The sequence below is a fragment of the Pinus tabuliformis genome, chromosome J (assembly GCF_031772625.1).
Source record: "Pinus tabuliformis cultivar Carrire ecotype Pingquan chromosome J, CPIR1, whole genome shotgun sequence".
In the NCBI taxonomy this organism is placed as follows: domain Eukaryota; kingdom Viridiplantae; phylum Streptophyta; class Pinopsida; order Pinales; family Pinaceae; genus Pinus; species Pinus tabuliformis.
Window position 1 is genome coordinate 1,208,237,654 of NC_142295.1, and position 20,424 is coordinate 1,208,258,077.

Genomic DNA, 20,424 nt, shown 5'->3' on the forward strand with positions numbered 1-20,424 from the left:
AGGTTGATGAAATTCCTCTGTCAGTGTGTAATAAAGGTTATTCATGTCCATCCAACTGTAACGGATGGTTCTTTCCACGTGATTGGAGGTCTATTCTAAAAGAAGTCAACTCCCAACTTGGATATTTTTCCTCCATTACGATAGTCCCAGGTATGAAAGCTATATTGATACTTGTCCTAGGTGTGAAGAGATTTATTGGTACTGGGTCTTGTGTATTCCTGTGAGGGGTACAATTATGTTTTATGAAGGCTAGCTTTGTTTCTCCAACTCCATACTCCAGTTCCCAATTTTCCCCGATAATTTTGATGTGATAAGGAGACTGGGGTCTCCATGAAAGCGCTTTGTTGAAACTGGTGAGGTTGTTAATCGTCATTGGTATGTATTTTGCGCACTGTTCACCCTATCAGGGGAGGTTAATGAACAACTGACAAGTTATTTTCTCTATCGTTCACACACACACAGTTATCTTAAGTGTAATCAATTGATACTCCAAAAGTTGTAATTTTTCTTGTCTATTGTGGGTAAAGGGGATTCTCTGGGTTGAATTTGGGCTTGCACTTTAAATTTATTCTTCTGGCATCGTAGTCTCAGGGTGCGTTGATGACCTTAATTTCAAGAAAGCATATTGTTCTAGATGGATCTGGCTTGTAGACCTCAATTGAACTGCTCACAACTTGTAAGGGGACTTTGTTGGCTAGGTTTCATTTGTAAATATTTTAGTTGTGGATTTGATAAATTCTGTATGGTCCAGATTGATGGTGGGTGACATATGGTTTCCTTTGGTTGTTTTGAAGTATTTCTTAGTGACATGTAAATGTTTGTATTTTTTCCCTTTATGTTTTTCATGATTAACTGTATGGATAGGAAACTGGTTCAAAATGCTACCTACCAGATTGTTTTCTCAACCCAATAATTATTTCCAGGCTTGGAATGGATGTGGCTAGAGATTCAGTGGATGTTGTAGCTGACACTGAAACAAGGCAATCCAATGTCATTGCTCAAATATGGAGGTCTTGATTAAAAGGATCAAATTGAAGCACAAGTTACTGGTTCATAGTTTTGAATTGGTGGAAGAGGTTCTTTCAAATGCTTTGTGAATGAGAAAGGCCAAACACAAACACAAGGGGAAATTTTCTTTCGATAGACGTGATGCTATGGGTGGCTAGAGGAGAAAATTACAACAGTTTTGATACAATCATATCCAGCAACATTGAAAATCTTAGTGCTAAACAACCTAATTCACCTAATCGATAACAGAGAAGGAAGCTACATTTTTATTAATGTGAAAGTGATTTTTCATTAAAAAAAAAAACATCTAAGGGCCCTTCAAATATGTCATATCAGCAAAAGATAATGTCTTTACATAATAATAATTGAAGAGAAAATATAGAATGTTATTACCAACAATGAAGCAAATACTCTGCAAACAATTTCAACATTGTATAATTCTGTGTACTTGAAGTAGCTATTTATTAGAACCTTTCAAATTAGAAATTTTTATTTAACTTAATATTAAATCACAATTTTTTTATTAGACAACAATCTTTTGGACACTTATATAAGTTTGATATGATCTAATATGGCTAGATTCTGAAAATCAAATTTTAAAAAATATAATGGTTAATTGAAAATGAAAAAAAAAAAATAAGTGTAGAATTTATTGATTTAATAATAATTGTTCAATTTAAATTGTGTTTAAATAAAGGTTTGGTTTAATTAGTGAAACATAAGATGATAATCAATAATTATAAGTGTTATATTCTTGTCATATTTAAAGTAGACAATTATAATAACTATAAGTGTTATATTATTGTGATGTTTAAAGTACACAATTATAATAATTATAAGTGTTATATTCTTGTGAGGTTTTTAAAGTAGACAATGGGATTATAGTGAGATTATTAATAAGAGGAAGTTAAAATGTTGTAAATTTTTTCCAATCTTAAGTTTGTTTATCAAAATTATTTTTCCAACATTGTGCATTTATAAAGCAATTTGATCTTATTCACAAAAAACAAGTACAATTCTAATTTCCATGTTGGACAGTTTTAGTTTTCTTTTGAATTTGAAATTTGTTGTTTGTAGCTGAGTTATTGTAATGTTTGGCATATGACAATCCAATGCACTAAAGGTAAATCCAATCTCCTTGTATGTCTAGGGAAATGTACGAGATAGAGGATTTTACATGCATTGCACAACACAATGATTGTGTTATGTTTAGTGGGAAAATGTGCAAGGGGTGTGCAACATGGATCAAAGATGCTTACTATTGAATCACATCATAATGTGGTGTCAAACATATTCAATGATTGTTGGTAATCAGATTGTTGGTAATCATTGGTCAATTTTGTCTCAAATACTTTTCCCTTCAAGTTCCATTTGAAGACCATGTTTCGAGAACAAGAGGGGTACATTAAGGGTTAGATAACTTGTTATTTGATTGTTTGTGTTAGTGAGTTTTCATGGGTTTCATTGAATTGTTTGATGATCAAGTAATACCCCAAGAGAAACAAAAAATAATTGCCTATCATTCTCAACATGATGGTGGTCGTGGTTGCAAAAATGCAACCCATTTCTTAGGTTGAAATTATTGTGAATAATAAATAGGATAATTTTGTAGGGATAGTGAAGAGAAAACTCAAGCAATTCAATGTTCCCTAGAGGTTAGAAGACCAAGTAAATGAGCTAATAAGCACAAGGGAAGACCAAAGAGGTATGAGAAAGAAACCATCATTGATTTGTGTTTGTTGTAAGAAGGGCCATAGTGTTGATAATTGTTGGGGTTTTGCTCCATGTGTCTTTTGTGGATACGGAGGATATTATGTGGCTTCATGTTGGAAGAGACAAACCTTCATCAAAGGGACAAGATAAAGAAGGTTCCTAATATAACTTACTAAGACAATGGAAAGTTCATATGAAATTTAACAAGCAAAATGTTCAAAGCAACAAGGAGAAAGTTGGTATTGGGAACTTTCTATTGGCAAAGGCAAGAACTATTGTAGTGATTTCAAAAGCATTAGACATCATAGTTCCAAATGTTGGATGCTACATGATGGGCCTCCAAATTTAAAAAAAATTAAGGCTCATCTAACCTTTCTTAGACACATTAAACCTTTCCCTCTACAATTAATAATGTATTTTTTAGCGTTAATATGTTCTTAGGAAGGTTTAGAGATAAAAAATTTATTGTGCCTAATATTATTTATATTTTGCATAATATTGTGAGAATATTGAGCAGATTCTGGAGATCTATAGAATGAGATAATTTAGGGACTTTTTTCTTGTAACATGATGGACTAAGATTGGATAGTAAATGAATAGGATATTATGAAATTATTGAACATATTCTAAAGAACCACTAATTGAGAAAATCTAGGGATGTGTTTCTTGTTACAAGAGAAGCTGGAACTCAACATTTAATGAAGATTCTTATTGTTGGGGACAAGATCTACTTCTTGAGGGATTTTGGAGGGGAAAGCAACCCTCCTTTCAAAGAGGCTCCTTTCCCCATCAACTTAGTCATTCTACAAGGTCAAGTCCAGATGTTCACGATAAGGAAACTCCTATAATAAGGAAACATTCTCTTATAGTAACTCCTAATGGGAAACCCAATTCTATATCACTAAGGACTCAGAGATTGTTTCCACAATTTCAATCATCCAAGGGACACATAAAAAGTGATCGATCTCTTGGCACTGGTAGGAAGTCATTTTTCTCATGATTTGGAGATCTATCTGCGTTCATCTTTCTTTGGAGCAATTTCTTTAAATGCTCACATTTTGTCTTTTTTATTTCAGAAAAGGCAATTTGTGTTTATGTTGATTGGAAAATTTTATCAATATTTGAGCTTCTCTTGATATTGTATGCATTTGGAGTGTCTTATCAGCTATTAATGAATGTGAATATCTAGAGAGACCTTTTATATATTGAGTTTAGATTAAGTGTGTTGGACTTGATATTCATTCTAAATTTCTTGTGATCCCTAAAATGCACCAAATTATGTTGTATATATAAAGAATATACCATGTTGCATATTCATGACTGTTGCACAAAAATTGTCACCTTGACATTCTGCAATCTGTGTGAGTCCATTACCACTCATACTTTCCTCCTTTGCAAGTCTTAAGCCTCAGTTCTTCATATCAAGCCTTGAAAATAAGAAAAAGCACTCAAAAGTCTCTAAAACTCTGGTTCCGCACTTTCTCTTAGCATTACATGTGGTTCCGCACCTAAATGTCATGTCCCCTATGCACCTGACCACTTTGTCTCTATGTTATGGGTGTGTGCCCCTGTAAAAGTCAAAAAGGCACAAATATATTCTTAAAAACTCACTTGGAGTCATTTCTAGAAGCTTCTAGAAGGAATCTTGAGGTGGCAAGTTCGCTCCTTTAAGGTTCATGCATCCCATACCTTAAAGAGCTAACCCCTTGATGTGAGGAGCTTATTCCTTTGAAGGAGGACTCTATCCCTTCATAGGTGGAACTATAACCTCCTTCCTTTGCACTATAAAATGAAGCATTGGGTTGGTTACTTGAAGGTTGAAAGCTGAATATTTTTGAGATGAAATGTTGTTGGAACTTAGTCTTCCTAATTGAGCTTTTGTGAGGAGAGATTACATACCTCTTTGATCTCATTTGGAAGAGTGTGAGGCTTGTCAAAGTAAAGGAGATTCCTGTTTCGGACCCTGGGAAGAGCTTGTACAACATCAAGGCACCAAAGGTTGTAAGATTCTTCTATTTCAAAGTTAATACAAATAGGTTTATTTTTCTCAATAAGCTATGTTTTATGGATTCCTTGATCACCATAATGAACATGATTTATGATATTAGCTATGCAGGGGTTATTTGATGTTTGCTTGTTTGTGTTTGCAGGTTCTCAAAAGGAAATTCTTTCGGACGGTTGAAGGATGGCTGCTACAAACTAACGTTGGACTTAACGTAGGGTCTAAACACCTCTATAGTTTTTATTAATGAACCACAATATGTTTAGAGAAAGGTAGATTTGCTTGTCTTGCTTGTTGCTAGATATCTTTTGATATTAGGGAGATTGGTGGTGTCTGCAAGATCGATTTATCCGGCCAACAAATTGGCGACCATACTGGGGACTTGAATTTGGTTTTTGGTTTTCCTTTGTCTTTGACTTGAGAAACTTGTTTTTCGTTTTTGGTTTTTGCTTAATGTGTGCGGGATTGGGTAGTTTTTAGAATCTGGATTATTTTTTGTTTTTCTGAAGTTTTTAGGGGACCGCACTTTCTCTTTACAAACAATGCAAGCATCTCTGTACTTTTCCTTTAGTACACAGAGTGGTACCGCACCTGTTTCTTCTGGAAGCCTGCGGACCCTGTAATTTTTTTTGAAAAATCTAAAATGTTTTGTTCGAGTTAAGTTTAGGTTTTATTTACGGCTTTTACTGTCTACCCAAATCTTCATGTGTTCTGTCAAAAATATCTTATGAGTGAGTTCCATTGGCATTTTTGTTTTAGATGATTTTCTAGAAGTTTTGCATGCCTGGAGTGGTTTTCACTTGGTCTATGTAGTGACTCAAAGATCAAAAGCCTGAGAAACCTTAGATTACCCTGGTGTCTTTTTGTCTTCTTGATGAGTCTGACCTATTTGTGAAATTTGTCCTTTGTGAGAAATAGATTTACTTTTATCTTTTCAAATCTTTGAACGAACTTGGTTATAAGTTTTGAATTTCATTTTTTATAAAAGAAAACATATCTGGATGTTTTTTGATTGATTTGTTTTTCTGAACGAATGAATCCTTAGTTTACTGAACAACTAAGTAAAACGTCCTCAAAAAGGATTGAAGCTTTCATACAATTAGGTTTTAGAAGTTTTTAGATCTCAAGATTAGTTTTGTAATTTTGAGTGTTTTCTAGAACTTGTAGAATCTCTTTTGAAAGAACATTGTTTTTCTTGTAGCTTCGAGTTTTGAAAAAAGAAAGGGATTTATTGTGAGCATAATCAGTAGTCTCGTTTTGAGTTCTTATTAAAAAGACAAAAAGATTTTCTTTTCATTTACATGTTGAAAGAAAGATTTGTTTCTCAAAGATTGCATTCTCAAACTCTTTCTTTTAGCTAGAAATTCATTGAAAGAAAAATGGATATCTAAAAATGATATCTAATATAATGCACTGTGTAATCCCCCATACTTAGAAAAATGGATTGTTTATCATTTTAGGTGCATTGTCTTAGTGTTTTTGGAGTCGAGTCTTCACACCATCAAAGTTTCATTTCCATACCTATTGACTTAAAGAACAACCCATAAAAGTAACGCTTAATTAAAATTGATCTAGTAATCTTTTTTATTTCTAGGGGCTCTTATCACCAATATAGCTTAGGCTAGTATCTTGGAGTAGGGAGTAATTAACTCTCCAAAATAGTTAAAACAAACAAGTAGCTATATCTTGTGGTAGGAAATAAATCCAATTGTAATTGATATAATCTAAGAAGCTTCTCTTAAAGGAGTCAATCACGAGATCATGTCCGAACCTTTGAGACAATCAAGTCTGTGTCATTGGGAAATACAGAAGATTTGCGCGTATTATAAACGGTAAACCTCGGATTAACCATTGTCGAAGAGCCTGGGGTCACTTGTTGGTAAACCTCATACATGTCGAGGAGCCTTCAAGGGGATTGAGCTTTGTTACTCTGCCCTTTCGCACAGATCGGATCGTAGACTATTCCCCCAGTTGTATTTGGTGTTGTTGGTAACCTTAGTGTCCATATACTTAAGATTATTTCCTAAGGTGACGGTGAAGGATGGGTCTCACTGAACCTGGAGTAGATGTCGACTAGACTCACTTGGACTCTCTGGGGGGTTCTCTTCACTCGAGATGGATATGTGAAGAAACTTGTGCCAGTCTGTTTCATTAAGCACGTTGTCGAGGTAACTGTTCCAACCACCCTTTCTGTATTAAAATTCTACGATGTTGGATTTCATCACCAACTAGTGTTTTTAGTATGGGAAGTTATTGTTTGTGTGTGGTTTGAACTCTTAGATTTTTTAGGCGTGTGATTTAGTTGTTTGTTTCTTTAGAGACTTTAGGTGCTTTTATTGAAATTTTCTTTGTTTGCATGTGATTATTTTCATCCTACACCCAGAGATTATTATCCTTGATCAATCATGTCAAGACAATCATCTATGTTTTCCCAATCACCGGAAACATTTTTATATGGCGGTCCTACTGTTCCTTTGGGGTACCAGTCAATTTCTAGTACTTTTTCAGGAGAAACTCCTCGACCAACTAAACATCAGTTATCACCTAGTAATAATGGAACTAAAATTTTGAATGCAGAACAAATTTTTATGATGTCTGGTAGTATTCCAAATCCTCAACCTCAGGGTAGTCAGTTACCGCCTGGGGGGCAGGGTAGTCAGTTATCGCCTGGGGGGCAGGGTAGTCAATTACCGCCTTGGGGGCAAGGTAGTCAGTTACTGCCTAGGGGGAAACCTCAAGGTAGTCAATTATCGCCTGGGGGACAACCCCAAGGTAGTCAGTTTCCGCTTGAAGGTCTACCTCAAGGTTTTCAACCTTCAGGACAGTACATACCCCAAGGTCAACCCCATATTCCTCAGGATGCTTATCAACCCCAGAATCAGTACATGCCTCAGGGTTATCAACCTCAAGGTCAGTTCCCAACTCAAGGTTTCCAATTACCTTCTGGTCAGTCAGTTTTACAAGGAGCTGGAAATGTACCTCCTAATTATTAGCCCTACGTTCAACCAGGTTATGGTCCTCCATACGTACAACCTTTTATGGGTCCCGGAATGAATATGGTGTGGGATCTGTCTCAAACTCAACAGACTTTGCAACCTAATGTGCAGTTACCTTATCAAGCTGGACAGCCTTTGGTTTCTGGTCCAACCCAGCAACCTGTCCAACCTACAGTTCAAACCTCTGCACCTAGTTTAGTTCAGCAGCTTGGGCCTAGCTCACCTCAAACTCCGCCTCGAACTGCTGCTGCAACTACTGCATTTTTTGTTCAACCTACCACACCTATTTCTGGAGTATCTGTAGCTCTAGTTTCTACTATCCCTGCATCAGTGCAAACTCCTCAAGTCTCTGTGCCCCAGTCAGGACCTACAGTTCAGACTTTGGTCCAGATGCCTGTAGGACAAGCTGGTCTAAGTACAATTGCCACGAGTCAACCGTACCAGGGACAGTATCAATCCAGTCCTACTGTACAAAATCCAGTATATCAATATCAATCGTACCCTGGCTATACTTATCAACAGCCTCAACAACCCCAGTTTGGTTCAGTTAATCATGGTTTCCCAGGAGGTTATAACATTCCTAATGCAAATCTGATTCCAGGTTATCCTGGATATCCTCCTCCTGGAGCTGGTCTCATTACACAAGGTTTTCGCGAACCTAACCATCAGTTACCATTTATTGCAACTTTGGATTTACCTGATTTGTCGCGCCTTACGAACGATCCAATTTATTATCTTCCGTACTGGCCGCCAATGCCTAATAAGTTGCCCAGTGATATCTCAAAATTCGAGGGTAAGTCAAGTGAGGATCCGTCAAATCATGTTATGACTTATCACCTCTGGTGTGCATCTAATTCCATCGTTGATGATTCAATTCGATTGCGTCTTTTTCAAAGAACTCTTATTGGTCTTGCTGCCAAATGGTACATTGAGTTACCACAAGGCTCTTTTTATAATTTCAGTCAGTTAGCTACTTCTTTCTTAACTCATTTTCAGTTGCCTGTCAGATATGACAATGGCACGGAACTGTTAACTTCACTAAAACAATCCACGTCCACATATATTTCTGATCATATGCATGAATGGCGACGTAGAAGGCGTTTAGTGAAAGTTTTAATTCTGGATCAAATTTTAGCGGAATGGTTCGTTAAATCATTGTTACCTAAAATCACTGAAGATGTAGCTAAGGCAGGAGTTGTCACTGAAGAGCAAGTCATTGCTCAGGCTCAGTACCTTGACCTTGTCTATATGCAGTCGGGTACTTTACATGAAAGAATCCCTAATCTTCCAGAAACTACAGCTCCTTCAGGGTCTCATGCCGCTGACGGTATGATTGGTTCAGTTAGTATTAAAAGCAAGAAGAAATCTTCAAAGAATTCTTCTCCTACAATAACTTTACCTGATTCCCCGAAAGGAGATTCTTCCGCTGAAGTTTCTGTCGACGTCCATGTCATAGCATCATCTACGACCAAATCCGGTAGTAAAGAGAAGGGGAAGAACAAAAACAATCAAAATTCAAAAGATAAAAAAAATAAAAATGAATCTATTGACGAAAAATAAAAACCTCGCTATCCTTGTTTCATTTGCGACGAGGATCATTTTACCAAAGAATGCCCGTATCGAGTAGAGTTTTCGAAATTTGTTAAAGGTTCTCAAACACCTGTTGTCTTGAAGGATCCTTATCCTACTCAAGATAGTAAAGTGGTTGCTTTTTCCTCGAATACCTCAGAATAACCCATTATGATGATGTCTCACGTCAGGATTGCGACACGATCGCAAGATTATGGTAGTAAAAATTCTGTCGATGGTAAAGAAGCAGAATCTTCTAGTTTAAACACATCAACAACACCTCCTCCTAGGTCTGCTCCACTACAGATTGAGAAACCCAACCCAGACTTAGTAACCAAACCGCCTGCTAAAGGTATATTTCAGAAATCAGCTTTCAATCCATATGCGAGAGCTACTCAGAATTATAACATTGTTGAAGACTTAACCGTTGCCCGTTCAACAATGTCAGTTTTGGAAGTGCTGCAATCATGCCCAGCACAGCGTAAATTACTAATAGCTATTGATATTTAGGATTCGAACATAATAATCTTCGATTTAGAGAATAGTACACCCCGCCTTCCCCATCAAATGGATTTCCAGATTCCAGTGTTAGTCAAAAACAGACCTTGCTTTCGGATTGTGATTGATGAGGGAGCTTCTACATGTATTATGTTGATCCAGTGTTGGAGATCTCTTGGTTCTCCTACACTCAATCAGTCTCCGACAATTCTAAAGGCTTTTGATGGCCGAGGGTTCCATCCTTTTGGTATTTTGGAAGATTTACCTATAGGGGTCAAAGGCAAAACAATTAATCTAGATGTGGAAGTGGTTGACGCCCCTCTAGATTACAACCTTCTCCTGGGTCGCAGTTGGTCTTATGCTATGACTGTTATTGTTTCATCAGTCTTTCAGCTTATTAAGTTTCTTCATAACGGAAGGATCGTTACGATAGACCAGCTGAGTTATTTCTCATCCCCCCCAGCCTCTACAGATAGTGTTCAGCATGTCGGTAAAACGACTATCACTTACAAGGATGTTGGGGTAGGTTTGATTAAAGATTCTAGTTTACTAGGAACTTTTTCCGTCCCTCCTCCTAATGTATCGCCTTCTATTGCAAATATTCATATGATTTCATCGAACACTATTACTTTTGATGATCCTTGGATCATACCTTTCGATTCTGAGGTGGATTCATTTGATGGCGCAATGCCTTTGAATCCCTTTGAAATTGCATATCAGGTTGTACAGTCGTTTTCTGATTCCTGACCTATAGCGAGGATTGTTTTTCTTGTCTCAACCTCATTAAAAAATGAAACTGGATGTTTCAAGGATAGTTTTGTTCCTGTGTCAACCTCGTTAAACAATGAAACAGGGTGTCGCAAGGATATTTTTTTCCTGTCTCAACCTCATTAAAAAATGAAACTGGATGTTGCGAGGATAGTTTGTTCCTGTGTCAACCTCGTAAAAAAATGAAATCGGGTGTGTAGAGCATAGTTCCTTGTCTTGTGTCAAGCTCGTTAAAAAATGAAACAAGGAGTTTCGAGGATAGTTTTGTTCCCGTGCCAACCTCGTTAAAAAATGAAACCGAATGTCTGGAGCATAGTTCCTTGTCTTGTGCCAAGCTCGTTAAAAAATGAAACAAGGAGTTTCGAGGATAGTTTTGTTCCCGTGTCAACCTCATTAAAAAATGAAACCGAATGTCTGGAGCATAGTTCCTTGTCTTGTGTCAAGATCGTTAAAAAATGAAACAAGGAGTTAGTGAGCATAGTTCCTTGTCTTGTGTCATGCTCATTAAAAAATGAAACAAGGGTTATGAGGATAGTTCTTTTATTGTGTCAACCTCATTAAAAAATGAAACAACTCCCTCGAAAGTGAACCTTCATTCCATCCACCTCGTTGAATGCAATGAAGCTCGGGGGGCATGTACCTCGATTTGTGTCATTATACTGGGGGCATGCGAACTTATAACAAGCATAGCTTTTCGTTTCAAGCTTGTGTAAACATGAAACTGAATCCAAGCAGAGTTCTCTATGGTTCAAGCTTGTGTAAAAATGAACCCATACCCGATTTACATCTCGTGATTGTTGTTTTTATCCGCTAAATTTTGTTATATGAGCCTTGGTTGTTTTCACTCCATCGCCACCATCTCTTTGACCGATCATATGCTTTCACTTGGTTGTTTTTCCTTTCCTGAGGGACCGCAACGATGAGTGGTTTTATTAGCCAGCCTCTTAACCATTACATGTTTTGAGCAGTTCCACCATTGCTGGAACCAGTTGCTACCCTTTATACCACTCGTTCCTCTAGGACGAGTCTTCTTTAAGCTCTTTTTTGACTCGTAAAATATGAAAAGATTGTCGAGTTTTTCCCTTTTAAAATTGTTAAACAGAATTAAAAAGGCGGTCCACTTACAACTCTTTTCTGACCGTATAAACATGAAAAGATTGTCGGACCTTTTTCGTTTCAAGTTTGATATTGGTTATAAAACGACATGTCTTCGATCGCTTTTTTACTTTTTCATATCAGAGCCACTAATTATGAAAAGTACTCCTTGATCGTAATGGTCAAGCGGTTCTCTCAAGTATTATTTTATACTTTTTCGGGCTTAGGGACACAAATTTATGAAAAAGGACACCCATGGAGTTTCCTTAAGTTTTTCTTCTGACTCCCTAAAATTGAAAAACACCGATTTTTTCCTATACTGGACTCGTTAAAATTTAACAGTAAAGGACCTGTTCAATTTTAAACAAGAACGAACCACTCCTTCTCAGGGTTCGAATTTTAAACTAAGTTGGACTCATCCGAAGGGTGAGCTTATAAACAAGAAAATGTTATCCTCCTCAAGCTTGTCAAAAATAAAGAGGTACTTGCTAGAAATGGTGGGGGAAAAGAGATAAAAATGAACTTGTTTGTTATACTTTGTGTTTTAGAAAAGCAGTCAACCACTCTTGAACACAACACTTTTTGTTTACCTGGGTTGGGAAATCCTTTGCCTAACAGTTAATCAAACCATATTGAAAGTCTTCAGCTAGTTTCTGGGTATTAGCTTTGGGTCAATTGTCACCAAACCATCTGCAGTGTCGTTATGTGTTCAAGAGGTCAGTTCAAATAAACCATTCATTTGCAAAATATCTGTCATCCATTTTGACCATCCCTGAGTTAGTCCTTGCCAAATATATTTCTTCAAAACTTGATCTATGATTTCGTGTTGTGGGCTTGCCTATGACAGATCTCTTTCTATCGACTTCAGCTCATTATCTAGAAAGATGATCTAGAAATCATTAGTACCTTGGAATCTGCATGCCCTAATGGCAGGTTTCTCGCCTTTGACGACAGGTTGCATCATTGACCTTCGATCAAAGGATTCTATGACATGTTCGACATTAGCTCATTTATTCACATTTCATGGATTGTACTGAGTACTTTGAGAGCCATTGACATTACTGGTGGTTTCTCTCACACTTGTTAATAGTTCACATCATTGATTGGTAATCAAGTGCTTTCTACCATGTTCGACTTCGACACATTCATTCACATGGATAGAATCGTACTAGTTCAGGAAGCAGAAATCAAGACCCTAGATCTAGTTTCCACCATCCAAGCTGCGAGGAATTTTGTTATTCATTATATAGTGGACTATTCATAAACAAATGGCTACACCCATACTTTGTCTATATATGTTTATACTCGTGATGTATTACAAAATCATTCCTGTATCATAGCAGTTTAGTTAGTTTTCTAGTTAGTTTTGATCTGAGTATGGGAATGCCTACCTCAGCGATGATATGTTCACATATATATATTTTTCATTGAATGTTTTAACAGGTTCCCACTGGGTTGTCCATAGGATGATCCTTGAAATGATAAAGTACTTCACTCTTCTTAGATGACAAATTCTATCTTCATCTATTACAAACTTCGCACTTTAGGGGGCAATCTATTGCACAAAAATTGTCACCTTGACATTTTGCAATCTGTGTGAGTCCATTACCACTCATACTTTCCTCCTTTGCAAGTCTTAAGCCTCAGTTCTTCATATCAAGCCTTGAAAATAAGAGAAAGCCCTCAAAAGTCTCTAAAACTCTGGTTCCGCACTTTCTCTTAGCATTACCTGCGGTCCTGCACCTAAAGGTCATGTCCCCTGCGCACCTGACCACTCTGTCTCTGTGTTATGGGTGCAGACCCCTGTAAAAGTCAAAAAGGCGCAAGTATATTCTTAAAAACTCACTTTGAGTCATTTCTAGAAGCTTCTGGAAGGAATCTTGAGGTGGCAAGTTCGCTCCTTTAAGGTTCATGCATCCCATACCTTAAGGAGCTAACCCCTTGATGTGAGGAGCTTATCCCTTTGAAGGAGGACTCTATCCCTTCATAGGTGGACTTGTAACCTCCTTCCTTTGCACTATAAAATGAAGCATTGGGCTGGTTACTTGAAGGTTGAAAGTTGAATATTTTTGATGTGAAATGTTGTTGAAACTTAGTCTTCCTAATTGAGATTTTGTGAGGAGAGATTACATACCTATTTGATCTCATTTGGAAGAGTGTGAGGCTTGTCAAAGTAAAGGATATTCCTGTTTTAGACCCTGGGAAGAGCTTGTACAACATCAAAGCACCAAAGGTTGTAAGGTTCTTCTATTTCAAAGTTAATACAAATAAGTTTATTTTTCTCAATAAGTTGTGTTTTATGGTTTATTTTATGGATTCCTTGATCACCATAATGAACATCATTTATGATATTAGCTATGCAGGTGTTATTTGATGTTTTCTTGTTTGTGTTTACAGGTTCTCAAAAAGAAATTCTTTCAGACAGTTGAAGGATGGCTGCTACAAACTAGCGTTGGACTTAAGGTAGGGTATAAACACCTCTATAGTTTTTATTAATGAATTGCAATATGTTTAGAGAAAGGTAGATTTGCTTGTCCTGCTTGTTGCTAGATATCTTTTGATACTAGGGAGATCGGCCTTGTCCACAAGATCGATTTATCCGGCCAACAATGATGTCACTGCCAACTTTTTTTTTATGGGTTCAAGATAAAATGTTTTAAATGTTGTTGAATGATATCTACATTATTTTCAACTGCATGACATGGGTTGGATTTACTTGATCAGAATATGTTGGATTAAAACAAGGACATGGCAAACACTAAGGTGATTAGTGGTAAGAGGAATTTGATCTTTTGAATAGTTTCAAGGATCATGAAGGAAATAATATAGAGGTGAGTCAACATTCAAAATAGAAACATAGACAATTTTCTCGAGGAGAGGTGTAGTTGATGCTATTCTTAGGTTCAATTTCCAAATTGGAGATATGTGCATTTTTATTCAAGCGTAGATCTTAATTCACATAGAAATTCAAAATTTATTTACAAAATTGTTATAGTCCTTTGTAGACACATGTTTCAAACTATAAAAAAAAATTATTTGTACTGATTAAGGTTGTCTATAGTAGGAGCATGTTATCAAGAATAAATATGGATGAATTGTACCAAAACGATCTCTAATTTTGAAGGTAGCAAACCACAATCTATTTCTTTATTTACAACGCATTCATGTTGGCATAATCAGACAAGCTCTTTATCTTCAACATAGGCCTCGTGATTTCTAAGGCTCAAGGAATTACTATTGCAGTAACATTTCAGTGTAACATTGTCCTTTCCTTTTGTTGATATTTTTCTCTCTTTCAACAGTTGTCAAAGAAGCATTAATTAGTGTTATATGTTATTTCCTTACGACATTTCCTCTGCAACATCTGGTGCAATTACTAGTTAATAATTTGTGACAATGCACTTGCGTGATGTAGCTTGTGGGCTCGTTTCATCCACTTGAGCCACGACAACATGTGCGACCACGCACCACTGACTAACAACAATTGGGCTAGGAGGGGGAGACAGAAGCAAGGTAGTGTTTTGAGAGGGAACAAATATGTGAGAAAGGATAGGGGCATCACTGGAGAGAATGATGGTGTAAAATCATGAAAATAACCAATCATCCCATATAAATATTCAAGTAATAAATAAATGTATTTTCAACATTAAATATAAATAACAATTTTTTGATATAAAGATTCCTTTCACTATTAAATTTACATAGTTAAAAATCATGCATCAAAACAAACAAGATAATTTTTTCTTAGGATTTTGTCATCAAATAACATAAATCAACTCTTCACTAACCAAATACAAACAGTGAAAAAAATTACTCCAAGCTCAGGAAGAACTACAAAGGTTATGCCTACATAAATAGCAACAACAAATCTTGAAAACAAATATATTACAAAACATTTTCTATGTTGAGATTTAGCGATATCTTTGCACATATATGACAAATGCTCTTTTTCGCTATTGATAAACTATATTTATAGAGATTTTATCAAACAAAAGTGGACCACTCATTCAACTTTCACTAGCATATGTTAAGAAGTGAAACAGATTATGCCAAAACACCCTATATACATGTAGGGGAAACTATTCATAAATTCCACAAGCCCAAAGAAAGAACAACCAGATCCTCTGGTTTCCAACCATAAAATAGATTACATGTGAATCATGCTACATGAAGAAACAATAATTCAAAGGTGAGATGTCCATCTTCCTCATAAGTTTCCACCAAATAAGAAAGAAATAAAATGGGAGACCAATCCTCTAGTTCCCATTGCCATGTGGAGTGCGGAGCTCCACACAATGGAAACCACCTATGTATAGATTCTACACTTCATAATGTATTTTATTGCCATTCATTTTATTGCATTGTTGTGATAATGTCAGTACTGATCCACGAGCTCTATCCAACCACACTGAAGGGTCTGTACACATATAACCAAGAGCTCCTTGTCATAAATTTCATTGTGTTCCTAAACGTGTAAGTGGAGGGAAACATAAAACTTGCAATAAATTTTTATTTCAATGCCTCGAGTTGTGTATATTGGTTAAAGATGATTTATAAATTTACCCACATTTATCTAAAGAACATTTTGCAATGCAATAATAATTACTTTTACTATAATTACTCTAAACCATGATAACATTGATATCAACAGGTTTATTTGTGCACTTTGTTTTACACGTAGGATTAATAAAAGTTGTAACAAGAAAATTTTATTTTCTATTACAAAAAGTGTGGACTTATCTTTTTTGCAAACGTTAACTCCAAAAGATTATTGTGCGGAAGGAAGTTCAATGTGGGAAAGAAGCTTTCAAGCTTTTATTGTGTGAACCTTCACACTCCACACAATCGATTAATAATAAAATAACAATTAATCATATGTGATATTGCAGAGAAAGATTTCAAGCACAAAAGGTGAGCACCTCGTGCATACCCAAATGAAGTCGCGGTGCCCATGTTCCTATAGGTGTGGTTACATATACGATTCGATGACATGTGGGTGAGTTGGAGAACCAAGTGACACGACCTCACGACAGGTGCCAAGGGAGAGTTCGGAAAAGGTAACTGAGGATACACACATGACGTGTGCGGGCTGGGTGAGAATGTGTAACAAGTAAGAACTAGGTCACATGAGTGGAAGTTAGGCATGACATGTGGAGCAAGAAAAAGGCATGGTTGAGGCAAGATGTGCGATGGCAGTTGCCCCGGAAAGATGTGCGATGGGCGGAAAGAGCATGGCCACGCTCAGTGAAGCAAGCAATGGGTTAACGTGTGATACATGGCGAAGTGGGTGCTTATTCCCTGGGTGTTCCCACACGATGGGCAGGTGCCTAGGTGCCCAATGGGGCATTGCATGTCGGGCATGTCGAGGCGCCCGAATGAAGGGATCTGCCTGCACGACACATGATGGGTTGGCTCAACTCATGAAAGGCACCCACCTAAACAAATGAATTGAAAATAATGCCTATAGGTGGGGTTGCGTACACAAGTTGATGACATGTAGGCGAGTTAGAGCACCAACTTACACAAACCCATGATGGCGCCAAGGGCAAGTCAGGAAGAGAGTGCTGATGATACATGCACAATGGGTGCAAGCTGAGTGAGATGTGTGATGAGCATGAATCAGGTAGAGGGCGCTAATGTTACATGCACAATGAGTGTGGGTTGGGTGAGATGTGCGATGGGCATGAATCAATCCACATGAGTGGTGGTCGTGAATGAGGTATAGAGAAACAAAAAGGAACAGGCAACATGAGACGTGTGATGGCAGTCACTGGGGTAAGCAATGTGATGGGCGGAACGATCATGGGTGAGCTCAATGAAGTGAGCGAAAAGGTAGCGTAGATACATGGTGACTTGGGAACCATTTCCTTAGGCGCGCTCACACGATGGTGGATTTCACAAGTGCATGATGGGGAATTGCATGTAGAGCATGCTGGGGCACTCGAATGAAGGGGTGTTCCTGCACGATAAACGATGGGTTGGCCCGACTTATGAAGGGGTGCCCACCTAATCAAATGAACGAAAAATGACAGTAAAGGATTCTCATGACCTCGAGTTCGAAACATGGCCAAATGTGTACCCATGAAGATCCTTGGTGACTTATAGACAGTGTGTGCCCAAGTCGTGCGATACAACGAGTTTGGAGCACATACATGACATGTTGGACGCATGAGTCGGTTGGTTGGAGGATTGATTGGATGAAGTGGACCTATGGGCATTGCGTAGAGTGCATAGTAGAAAGGTGAGTGCCTTAGGCGTGCCCACACAAAGGCGAGGTGCCCAAGTGCCCATAGGAAGATTGTGTCTATAAGTCAAAGAGAAACAAGCAAGTTGAAGCATTGAGCGACATGACCTAGATAGTTCCTTTGTATCAAATAATTGCAGGCCACAATACTTAGGCATGTAATGATTAGTAAGGCTGACCCACGTGTGCACTACCTATTTGCGCGAAACTCAAAATGAAATTTTGCACGAGAGATAATTACTAGGCGTAAACTCCAAAAATATAATTATGAGAAAGGAAGTTTAATGTGTGGAGGTTTGCACAATGAGCTTAAATTCCACACATTAAAATTTCTTTTGCAAAATAATCTTCCTTCCACATTACCTGCTTACACAAAACTTGAAATGGAATTTTGCACGAGAAGTATTACTTTATTTAGATGCCATATTCATATGAACCAAACGAAACAAAACATTAAAATTAACTAAAATACAAGTATCTAATGAGCCTTTATAACTTATTAAAATTAACTAAAATAAAAGTATCTAATGAGCCTTTATAACTTTATGCGTGTTTATCTAAAAAACATTTTACAATGAAATAATAATTACTCTAAACCATGATAGCACTAGTATCAACATGTTTATTTGTACACTTTTTTTACATGTAGGATTAATAAAATTTGCAACAAGTAAAAATTATTTTGCTATTATAAAAATATTGGACTTATCACACATTGAACTTTCTTCGCAGTGCTTGCTTGCATGAAACTCAAAAAGCAATTTTGCATGAGCTTTACTTTATTTAAATGTCATATTCATATGAACCAAACCAAACAAAATATTAAACTTAAAAAAGTAAAAGTATCTAATGGACTTTTATAACTTTATGCACGTTTAACTAAAGAACATTTTACAATACAATAATAATAACTTTTACAATAATTACTCTAAACCATCACAACATTAATATCAACAAGTTTATATCAACAAGTTTATTTGTACACTTTGTTTTACAGGTAGGATTGATAACAATGCCAACAAGTAAACTTTATTTTTTTATTATAAAAAAAGTGGACTTACTTTGTTTGCAAGCTTCAACTCCGAAAACATTATTGTGGGGAAGGAATTTCAATGTGCATAGGTCTGCATAATGAGTTGAACTTATGCACATTGAACTTCTTTCAGCACAATAATCTTCCTTCCTCATTAAATGCTTGCTAAATTGGAAATATAATTTTGCAAGAGAGCATTATCTTATTTAAATTTCATATTTATATGAGCCAAATGAAAACAAAAAATTAAAATTAACTAAATTAAAAGTATCTAATGAACCTTTATAACTTTTTGCAGGTTTATCTAAAGAACATTTTACAATACAATAATTACTCTAAACCATGATAACACTAATATCATCAGTTTTATGTGTACACTTTGTTTTAGATGTAAGATTAATAAAAGTTGCATAAGTAAAATTTATTTTTCTATTATAAAAATCATGGACTTATTAATTTTATATCATCAGTTTTATGTGTACACTTTGTTTTAGATGTAAGATTAATAAAAGTTGCATAAGTAAAATTTATTTTTCTATTATAAAAATCATGGACTTATTAATTTTGTAAACATAAGTTTAATGTGTTAACTTCTGCACATTGAATTTCCTTTTTCACTATCTTCTTTCACGGAACTAGAAACGAAATTTTACACAAAAGAGAATTACCTTATTTAAATGTTATATTCATAAGAACCAAACAAAATTAAATAAAGGAAAAATATCTAATGAACTTTTATAACTTTTATGTAAAAAAATATTTTAGAATACAATAATAATTACTCAATAAATTTATGCACTTTTATCTTAAAAAACATTTTAGAATACAATAATAATCTCTAAATAATGATAACAATAATATCAGCACATTTATTTGTACATGTAAAATTAATAAAAGTTACATCATGTTATTTTTCTATTACAAAAATCATGATAACAATAATATCAGCACATTTATTTGTACATGTAAAATTAATAAAAGTTACAACATGTTATTTTTCTATTACAAAAATCATGGAATTTATTTTGTAGAAAAAAAATTAATGTTTAAAAGTTCTACCTAATTGCATTAACGAGAAATGGAATTTTGCAATATATGGAAATATTTTATCTGAATGCCATATTCATACATATCTATCAATGAAGATATTAGAAAATAATATTTTTTTTTCCAATTCATTACATATTTAATATTAACATCATAATGTGTTATATATTTTAATATTTGAGTTAAACAAATGAATGATTTTAAAATGTGTACACTAAAATGTTATAATCAATTTAAATATTTATTATAATTAATTTAATTATTTAATTAATAAATATGAATACTAAAATTAATAATAATAAAAATTTATTTAATTTTTAATAATGTTGGAAAAAAATAAATCATTTTTTTTTTTTCAATGGATTGCATGTATGCATTTTCTTCGTTTTAAAAATAATAACACCAACACTAACATCTCCTCACAATAATAAAGATATTGAAATAAACAAAT